The 9363-nt window shown below is 42.6% G+C and overlaps 1 pseudogene across 1 annotated transcript; it reads left to right on the top strand.

Moving 5' to 3' along the window:
* Positions 1-6131: 6131 nt before the first annotated feature.
* On the top strand, positions 6132-7663 carry LOC311382988 (zinc finger MYM-type protein 1-like; annotated as a pseudogene). The gene has a single exon. The product of its transcript is annotated as a zinc finger MYM-type protein 1-like (transcript).
* Positions 7664-9363: the final 1700 nt, after the last annotated feature.

Genomic DNA, 9363 nt, shown 5'->3' with positions numbered 1-9363 from the left:
TAAGCTGTAAAAATAGGAAGATGGTCTGATATATCAGTAACTAATATACCAGATAATCTGTTTTTATTTGTATAGTTAGTAATGATGTTGTCAATTATAGATTTACTTGATGTTATTCTAGTGGCTTGTAATATAAGGGGATGGAAAGCATTAGCAAATAATGTGTTCTCAAATTTTTCTGAAATGGTGTGAAGTAAATTTATATTAAAATCCCCTAATATGAAACACGGCTTCCTTTCTTTCTCAATGGAATTCAAAAGCTTGTCCAGATTATTAACAAAGGAGTTAACATTACCATTTGGTGGTCTGTAAACACAGCCAATAACAGTATGGCCAGAGAAGCATGGTGCATTTACTACCTCTATGTAGACTGATTCAACATGAGCATTTGTATTGGCAATATCAATTGATAGATCTTGTCGCAGGATGTATTTAATAGAGTTTTTCACGTAGAGTGATACACTGCCCCCTGGTCTCTTTTCTATGGCTATAGAGATGATCATAGCCATTTATGGAATAAAAAGACACTTTCGAATAATTTAACCAAATTTAAGTAAAACCCATTATGGATAAATGAAGAGGTAATGATGTAAGATAATCAATTAGAGACTCAAAGTGCCTTGGCAAACTTCTTACATTTAAATTAAATAGTGTAAAGGAATTTTTCTACACAGACTGATTTTAAAGTCTTCGGTAAAATAGTTACATGAGTTTAATTTGTTATCAGAGTCAATGTAGTCACTGTCAAGGTCAGCATGTAAGAAATGAGAAATATCTAGGTAGTTGGAAAATTCAACACTGTTCCTTGCTGGGTTATTGGTTGCCATAATAAGTGAATCACTGATAAAAAAAACTGCAAAACGAGTTAGAAAGGGATAACAGCAATTTAAGTGGGGCGAGGTGTTGTGACTCGAGGTGGGTGCACAATCAGCTGATCATAACGCAGATAGGCCACCATTCCCCTGTCCCGTGAGCTTGAGCCACAGTTGAGAGCGTTTCTGTCGCACACGTTCAGTGAAGTCCTCGTTGACATAGATCTTAGAGCCTTTAAGTTTGCTTCCTCTTTTCAGGATTTCTTCCTTATCTTTGTATCTCAGTAGTTTCATGAAAATTGTTCTAGGCCTGTTGGATTGCTCATTGTATTTTCCATTGCACCGTGCACATTCAATCTCAATTAGTTTCGGGTCAAGATCAAGCTTCTCAGCCAGCAGTAGTTTTGCTTTAGCTTCAGTGGCTTGCCATGTTTCATTCCTCTCCTCGGGTACTCCATCAATGAGAACGTTGTTTCTCCTTGACTGACTTTCAAGATATTCAGATTTATTAGTGATTTTGTCCAGGGAGGGTTGTACCAGAAGACACTGGTTCGATAGTTTGCTAAGGGAAGCAGAGTTGTCAGAGAGCTTTTTGTGGAAACCATCCATGTCCTTTAAAGAGTATTGCAAACTGTTTTTGATATCCTGTACATCTTTTAAAATGTTGTCTACCCTTAGGGTGGTGGCATCAACAAACATTTTTACAAAATATTTAAAGTTTATTTCTTGTTGATTCATCAGGTCTTTAAAAAAATATTTTTGTTATTCAAGCATCTCATGCACAGTGGTTAATGACAGATTCCTTGTCTTGTTGGGCTTTTTTTGGGCCCATGTTGACAAATTGATTTGTCAGTAAAAGTAATTGAATAAAACGTTGTACCTGCAGTGCTTAAGGCGGCTTACTCGATGCTGAGGGTAAGTGAATTGGTAAAAACAAAAACAAACCTGGGCCTGGTAGTAGCTGGCTGCTAACAGCTAACTAGCAAACTAGCGAGGCTGATTGCGGATAGTAGGGGGAGCAGGCCGGGATAAACTCAATCCACCAAAAATCAAACACGAGAATCATCCAAGATCCTTGAGTAGATAGAATCTGAGTCCAAGCTGGCCGTTTCTAGAGCCTGGGCCTGGTGGTAGCTGGTTGCTGCTGGAGTCTAGGCCTGGTGGTAGCTGGTTGCTGCTGGAGTCTAGGCCTGGTGGTAGCTGGTTTCTGCTGGAGCCTGGGCCAGGTGGTAGCTGGTAGCTGGTTGCTGCTGGAGTCTGGGCCTGGTGGTAGCTGGTTGCTGCTGGAGTCTGGGCCTGGAGGTAGCTGGCCGCTGCAGGAGCCTTTGCCAGGTGGTAGCTGGTTGCTGCTGGGGCCTGGGCCTGGTGGTAGCTGGCCGCTGCTGGAGCCTGGGCCTGGTGGTATCTGGCCGCTGCTGGAGCCTGGGCCTGGTGGTAGCTGGCCGCTGCTGGAGCCTGGGCCTGGTGGTAGCTGGCCACTGTTGGAGCCTGGGCCTGGTGGTAGCTGGCCGCTGCTGGAGCCAGGGCCTGGTGGTAGCTGGTAGCTGGCAGCTAACAGGCAAACCAGCAAGGCTGGGACAGATCCTCAACACGTCTCGACTGACGGCACACGGCTGTTTGCACTCAGCTGCTTCTGATCACCAATCACAACATTCGGTTCACGCGGTGAACGTGCGTATAATGTCCTCACTAGCGCTATCTGGTGGTAGGCTGCTTCTACCACCTGCCCCCTGGGCTTCCAGGGGCGCTGTTCCGGAGCCGGGTTGACACACTCAACAACCACTACTATGACAACTTTCAGAGTAAGAAGAAGGTTCATAGAATGTCCGACGAGTTTGACCATTTGTTGAGGTTACATGAGCAGGGTGTGTGTACTCAAAATACACCTGGGGGAGTGTCGGCCGTCCAGCCGGTAGGCAGCCCTGCAACTGATTTCACTGGATCATGTCTGGTCTTTAGCTAATGTCTTGACTCTTTTATTCTCAAAGATTGCAAAAATGTGTAGTGTAGTTATAGTTAAATAATTGGGTAAACTGAGAATGCACTGCAATGAACATGCACTGTTTGAACTGATGATATCATACAAAATAGATTTAGTCTTAACACTATGCATAATAATGTTTTTAAACTACAACTGCATTTATATTTTATCTTGGATTGAGATTGTTTGATTTAGATTTGATAAATGGGCCTCATGTACACAACGTAATTTTCTTAACTGAATTAACTCAATTGATTTTGAGTATATCAACAAAGCCAATTGGTCAATCACATACCAGTAGAAAAATATAAAATGTAATACATGTATATGTTCAAAACACAAATATTGAATACCTTGTTTATGTTAACCATTCCGTTTTATCTCCTGTATGAAAGGACATTATTAGGACGTTATTATTAGAAATTATGAAAAATTAATTACGAGTGAATATTATTTTCTAAAGTGGTCTGTCTTGAAATTAAGCTAATGCCAAAAAACATAGCGGCCAACAGAACAAGAAAGGACCAAAATTGACATCAATTCATCAATTTCCACAATGTCCCCCTTTTAAATTTTTGGCCATGATCACTATTTGCCACAAACTGATTTTAATGGTGATTCTATGAGGTTATATACTTTCATTTGCCAACCTTAACATTGTGTCAATGATTATGAACCAGATTTTCCCAGACATTTGTGATAAAAATAAAAAGCTATTGAGTATATTGCTTGTTTAATTCTGCAAATTTTTAGAAATATTTCTGTGATGGCTGTCATCCATGCAAACAATATTTAGCCTTTTGCAAGAACATTTGGCAACTGCCAATATCTGCCACTGACAGTCAATGTTTCCAAGCCAAACAGCAGGCTCCCTTTGCTGAACCTATGCTGCTATATTCAGTGACAAGCAGAGCAGGTTAGATAACCACATCTCCTCAACCCTCAGCCTGAACACGGGCGTACCAGGGCTGTGCGCTGAGCCCTCTCCTTTAAGCCCCCTTTACACTGGGGACATGTTTATATGTAACACGGGCAGTGCTTTATTAAACGTCACACACTGGACATGCTGGTCTCCGCCTGTGCTCATTGATAGTAATAACACATGGTGTCAGAAGTTAAAAAGAGTTTGTGTAATCTTCAAAGAAGAAGATTTTAAAGACCGGGTAAACCAAGAATAATTATGGGTTTTGAGTTTATAATACCACAGGAAAATATATTATTAACCACCCTGCCAAATTTGAAGGACTAAAAAAATCGCGAAGTATATAAAATTATGCTTCAAAGTTGATGAAAAATGAGCAGTAATCCCTGGCTCAGGACGGTGGGGGCGTGTGCGCTGCAGGCCAGGAAACCACGCCCATCACCGGAGAGGTCCAGCCCCTCCCAATCTCAAAGCTGAAAATGGACAGCAGGGGGCGGGTTTATGTGAGTATGACCGCTTTACGTAACGCGGTCCTCGATGTAGACCCGCCCATTTTAAACCTGCACACAGAACATTCTCTGAGGCCTAGCTCCTCAAGGAAATGATGAATGGGAAAAATATTTTTTACATGTTTTGAGGGACACATTTAAGGCCTAATTAATATGATAAGAAGAAAAATACTGAATTTGGTTTACCCGGTCTTTAACTCCGGAGCCTTGCGACAGAATAAAGGAAGTAAAAGGACTTACCTTCACGAACGTGACCGTCATTCAGGCTAGCGTGTCTCTAACTAGCTAGAGCCAGGCTGGCTAGCATCCTATGGACATCGGCTGGAAAGGAAAAACAGATCAGACTTTTTCTCGAAGCTGCGCGGAGCTGGAGTAGAGGAGAGTGATGAAATAATCCATCAGGGATGCACCAGTAAAAGGAATGGACATTCAGTAAGCAGTAGTAGTAGTAGTCAATGCGATCCCGTACTAGCTTCGGTCCAGGGCATGTCAGATAAACGTGAAAGTGACACGGAAAGTGAAAGTTAATCGGAGGATTCGCTCTCGCCAGAGAATAGCCAATATTAGGAAAGTGTAAGCCTACCAGAACAAGTAGAAACACACACAATGGCTACCACAGCAGTACAGATATTTCCACCGGATAGTTTTGATTTTTCAAACACAGCTAATTGGCCTAAATGGATTAGGACAGCAGTTCTCAAACTATGGTACACGTACCACTGGTGGTACATGATGCGCTATTAAGTGGTACGCAAATGAATTTCCAAAAAATCATTCATTACTACATCAGTGGCGACTGGTCATTAGGGGCAAGTGTGGCTCGGCCCCACCTACTCTCACAAGAAAAAAATAAAATAATAAAATAAAATAAAATAAAATAAATATATATATATATAAAAATAATAATAAAAATAAATATATATATATATATATAAAATAAAAAAATCTCCCCAGAAAGTACTGTAAAATAATAAGTTTGGCGCTTTTAGTTCATTTTTAGTCGACCCTAGCTTGCTTCTTCAGACTGAGTTCTTCTGGAGGGGCAAGAGTGGCTCGAGCCCCACCAGCCCAATGTAATGTGTATTGGACTTGAAAAATTTAAATGCGCATGCTCAGAGTGTTTCTCTGTTGAAGTGGACAGAGATTATTTAGCTTCCTGGTGGGGCTGGCCCCACCGGGACCGCCATGGACATATATGGTTCGTTCCACTACAGCATAATTTCATTTTTCACAGTTCATTGGCTGTAGTGTGTGGCGCGTGCATGTGATGAGTCATGACTCGAGTGACCTCGTCTCGTCCTCACCTCACGTGCGCCGCGCCCATGCGAAAAGTCCGGTAGCAAAGAAGAGAAGGAGAAGGATAACTTTGCTAACAAACATGTCGGAGGCACACAAACGAAAACGAGTTGATAACATGAATGAGGTAGATCATCTATTGGAACAGAGATTTGAGACCCTTAGTCTGGAGCAAAAACATCCGTGCATTTAATGTGGAGTGGTTTGCCAAAAAGAAATGGGTAACGGCTAGCATTCAGAAGAAGGCACTCTTCTGCTTTCCTTGTTTGCTGTTTGGTGGCAGTGGTGGAGAAGTTACTTGGTCGAGGACGGGATACAAGGATTTAAAACACCTCTCTGAGAGGATAACCAAACATGAGAGCAGCAATAGTCATCTGGATAATGCTATGAAATTGGGTCTTTTTGGACGGGTGAACGTCGCTGTCCAGTTTGACAGTGCTTACCAGCGTGGCATTGATGAGCATAACAGGCAAGTGGAGGAAAACAGGTATGTACTCAGTCGGATCATCACTTGTATTAAACTGTGTGGGAAATGTGAGACGGCACTGCAGGGTCACGACGAGTCGGCGGACTCTCTGAATCCGGGAATATTCCGTTGTATTTTTGAGACGATGTGTGAGGGTGATGCTAGGCTTCAGCGGCACTATGGCGCTCAGCCCGTATTCAAAAGGACATCAAGCACCATACAGAATGAACTATTAGACTTCATGTTTGAGGTGTACAGGGACGAGATAGCCAAACAAGTGGACGAGACATCATTTGTTGCTGTACAGGCCGACGAGACAACGGATGTCTCCTGTAAATCACAGCTGGTGGTTGTGCTGCGATACATTTTGCCATGTAACACAGTGACAGAGAGGTTTTTAGAGTTTGTGGAAGTTAAGGACAAAACTGGTGTCGGCCTTTGCAATAGCATCAAGGTTGTTCTGGAGCCACTGAAGCGCAGAGAAAAGCTTATCGCTCAGACCTACGATGGTGCGGCCGTAATGAGCGGAAATGTGCGTGGGGTGCAGACACTGATGAAGGAGACCTACGCAAATGCTCAATTTGTTCACTGCTATGCCCACCAACTGAACCTGACGTTGCAGCAACTGTGTTCAGCTAGGATCAGCATCCTAAAGGTGTTTTTTGCCGATCTGACTGCTTTTGCCATGTTTTTCTCCGGTGCTCCAAAACGTGTTGCAGCTCTTTCAGAGCAACACACAGACGCATCCCAAGGCCACCAGCTGTCCGATGGAATTTTAAAAGTCGGACTGTGAATGCCGTTTGGGAGACCCGTGCAGCACTGCTCCAGTGTATGGAGGCCATTCGCACACAACCAGGATGGGATGAGATCACCATAAGTGAGGCATACGGCCTGTCAAAGAAACTCCGGGACAGAGCCTTTCTGTAGCTGCTGGAATTTTTTTCACTGCTCATGCCAGAAGTGGATGTCTTATACAACACTCTGCAAAAACGTAGCATTGATGCCCCATGCATTAACAGCGCACTGGCCCATTTCAAGGAAAATGTCCAGAAAATGTGGCAGCAAGCTGATAATTTGGCTGCCACCTCTCATGATGGAACAGACGAGCCAGGCAGACGAGTTACCAACACAGCGCAGGTGATGAAGGAGGCCTGTGACACAGTCATCTCTTAGGTAGAACAGCGGTTTTCACAGAGTGACCACTTGATTGCTGCAAAGTTGGTTGACAGCTCATTCTTCCCCCAGTTTGTGCTGTCATTCCCTACATCAGAGCTGGATTGTGCTGTGATACTGTGGCCTTTGGATAACAAAGAAAAGTTGAAGTCTGAGCTGATCACACTGTACCGCCACAATGAGCTTCACACAGGTAAGATGGCCCTGTCACTGTTAAAATCCATTTACGAGAACAACCTAGAGGAGGCTTTTGCTGAGACCGTTATTCTGCTGAAAATCATTGCAACAACACCAATGACGACAGCCGAGTCAGAGAGGAATTTTTCCATGTTAAAGAGGATAAAAACCTTCAACCGCAACACCATGGGACAGCCGCGGCTCAACGCATTGGCCATGCTCTCAATTGAAAGCCAGCTGATCCAGCAGCTACAGGACTTCATTCCCAAAGTCATCGAAAAGTTTTCCCAGAGGAAGGACCGCCGTGCCACCTTTCTCTTCAAATAAGCGCTTTTGGTGAGGATTATTATGGTGAATCAACCCACTAGGGCGGAGGGCTCAAACCTCCAACCTGACCGCCTATCTAGTTCTCTCAATGCAGGACCCACTCCCAGGATAATTTCAGTTGGAGCCTGCATGAACGGGGCCCAACTGTCCAGAAAATGTACTTAGAGCCTGCTTGTATGGGGCCTAAGTATCTAAAGAAGCACTCGACAACCAAACCAACTCCCAGGATGAAAGTGAACTTAGAGCCTGCTTGTACAGGGCCTAAGTATCTGAAGAAGCACTCGACAACCAAACCAACTCCCAGGATGAAAGTGAACTTAGAGCCTGCTTGTACAGGGCCTAAGTATCTGAAGAAGCACTCGACAACCAAACCAACTCCCAGGATGAAAGTGAACTTAGAGCCTGCTTGTACGGGGCCTAAGTATCTAAAGAAGCACTCGACAACCAAACCAACTCCCAGGATGAAAGTGAACTTGGAGCCTGCTTGTACGGGGCCTAAGTATCTTAAGAAGCACTCGACAACCATACCAACTCCCAAGTACATAATATGCAACCTCCCGGGTTCACTTAAAGGGTTCTACATGTTCTTAACAAAAAAAACAAAAAAATATATAAAACAAAATCACAAAAAAAAAGTTCATTTCATAATATTATCTGCATGATCATCTTATTTCTTCCAGTTAAGCGTTGTTCTTGTCAATTTTCAAAGCCTCAGTCTGTTTATGTTTGTCCCGTCTCGTCTTATATGTTCCCTGGCCTGCACCTTGTCGTGGTGAGTGGGCTTTAAACCAAGACAGGCCATTCTGAATCTTTTCTTTCACAGCTATTATCTTTGATTTCTCCTCCAGGACACTGCCTAGGCCTATGGGAGGTGTACTCCATGGTAAAATGATAGATATATTTCTTATAGTAGCTCTTACAGCTGTTTGCACTAGTATCATTTTATTCTGAGGTTTACGTAAGCTTAGTTTAAAGTTTAAAAACTTTTAAAAACTATACTTTCATTATTGCAATGTTTTGATGTCAGAAATAAAAGATTAAAAGCTGCACTAATGTACTTTATTAATTAAATATATATCTGATACGTGGAGAACAGTCACTTCAAGTTCAAAAACAAAAAGCCCAGCATACTGAATAGTGTTAAAGTATATTTTTATTTGTAATGGTTGTGATGGCCCCAGTACCTGCCTGCTGTCCTGGTTATCTTTCCACAGGTCCTTGTGGGTGGAGCTGAGGGCTGAATAGAGAATGGGAAACACCAAGCCAGGGCTACAAACAGCATGGTGGGACATTGACACGTAAGTAAGACCAATGAAGGAAGCTCAATCTCTATTTTGAAATACTTTTTTATGAAAATTACCATTTTTATTTGTAATATATTAGGGCTGTAACTTTTTCCAAAAATGAATTTCAAACAAATTTCAAATGCCACGTAATTTGTTTGAATATATTCTAATACCCCCTCCACATTAGCTTGGTTTACTGATGGGTGAAGAGGGTATATAATAGTTAAAACTGATAGAAAAAACGCCCTCTGCTGGAAAACTACTAAGGGAAACTACTTGTTAATATGCTTATGAGACTGCAGCTCCAATATCTTGAAACATGTCAGCACTAAATCAGTCACAATAAGTTTGAAGTACGCAAGACAGAGAGGAGCACAGGTCATTTTCTATAATAAGATATTAACTATTGCCTAC

This window comes from Micromesistius poutassou (assembly GCF_964030765.1).
Source record: "Micromesistius poutassou genome assembly, chromosome: 1".
Classification (NCBI taxonomy): Eukaryota; Metazoa; Chordata; class Actinopteri; order Gadiformes; family Gadidae; genus Micromesistius; species Micromesistius poutassou.
This window is presented reverse-complemented; position numbering and strand designations above follow the sequence as displayed.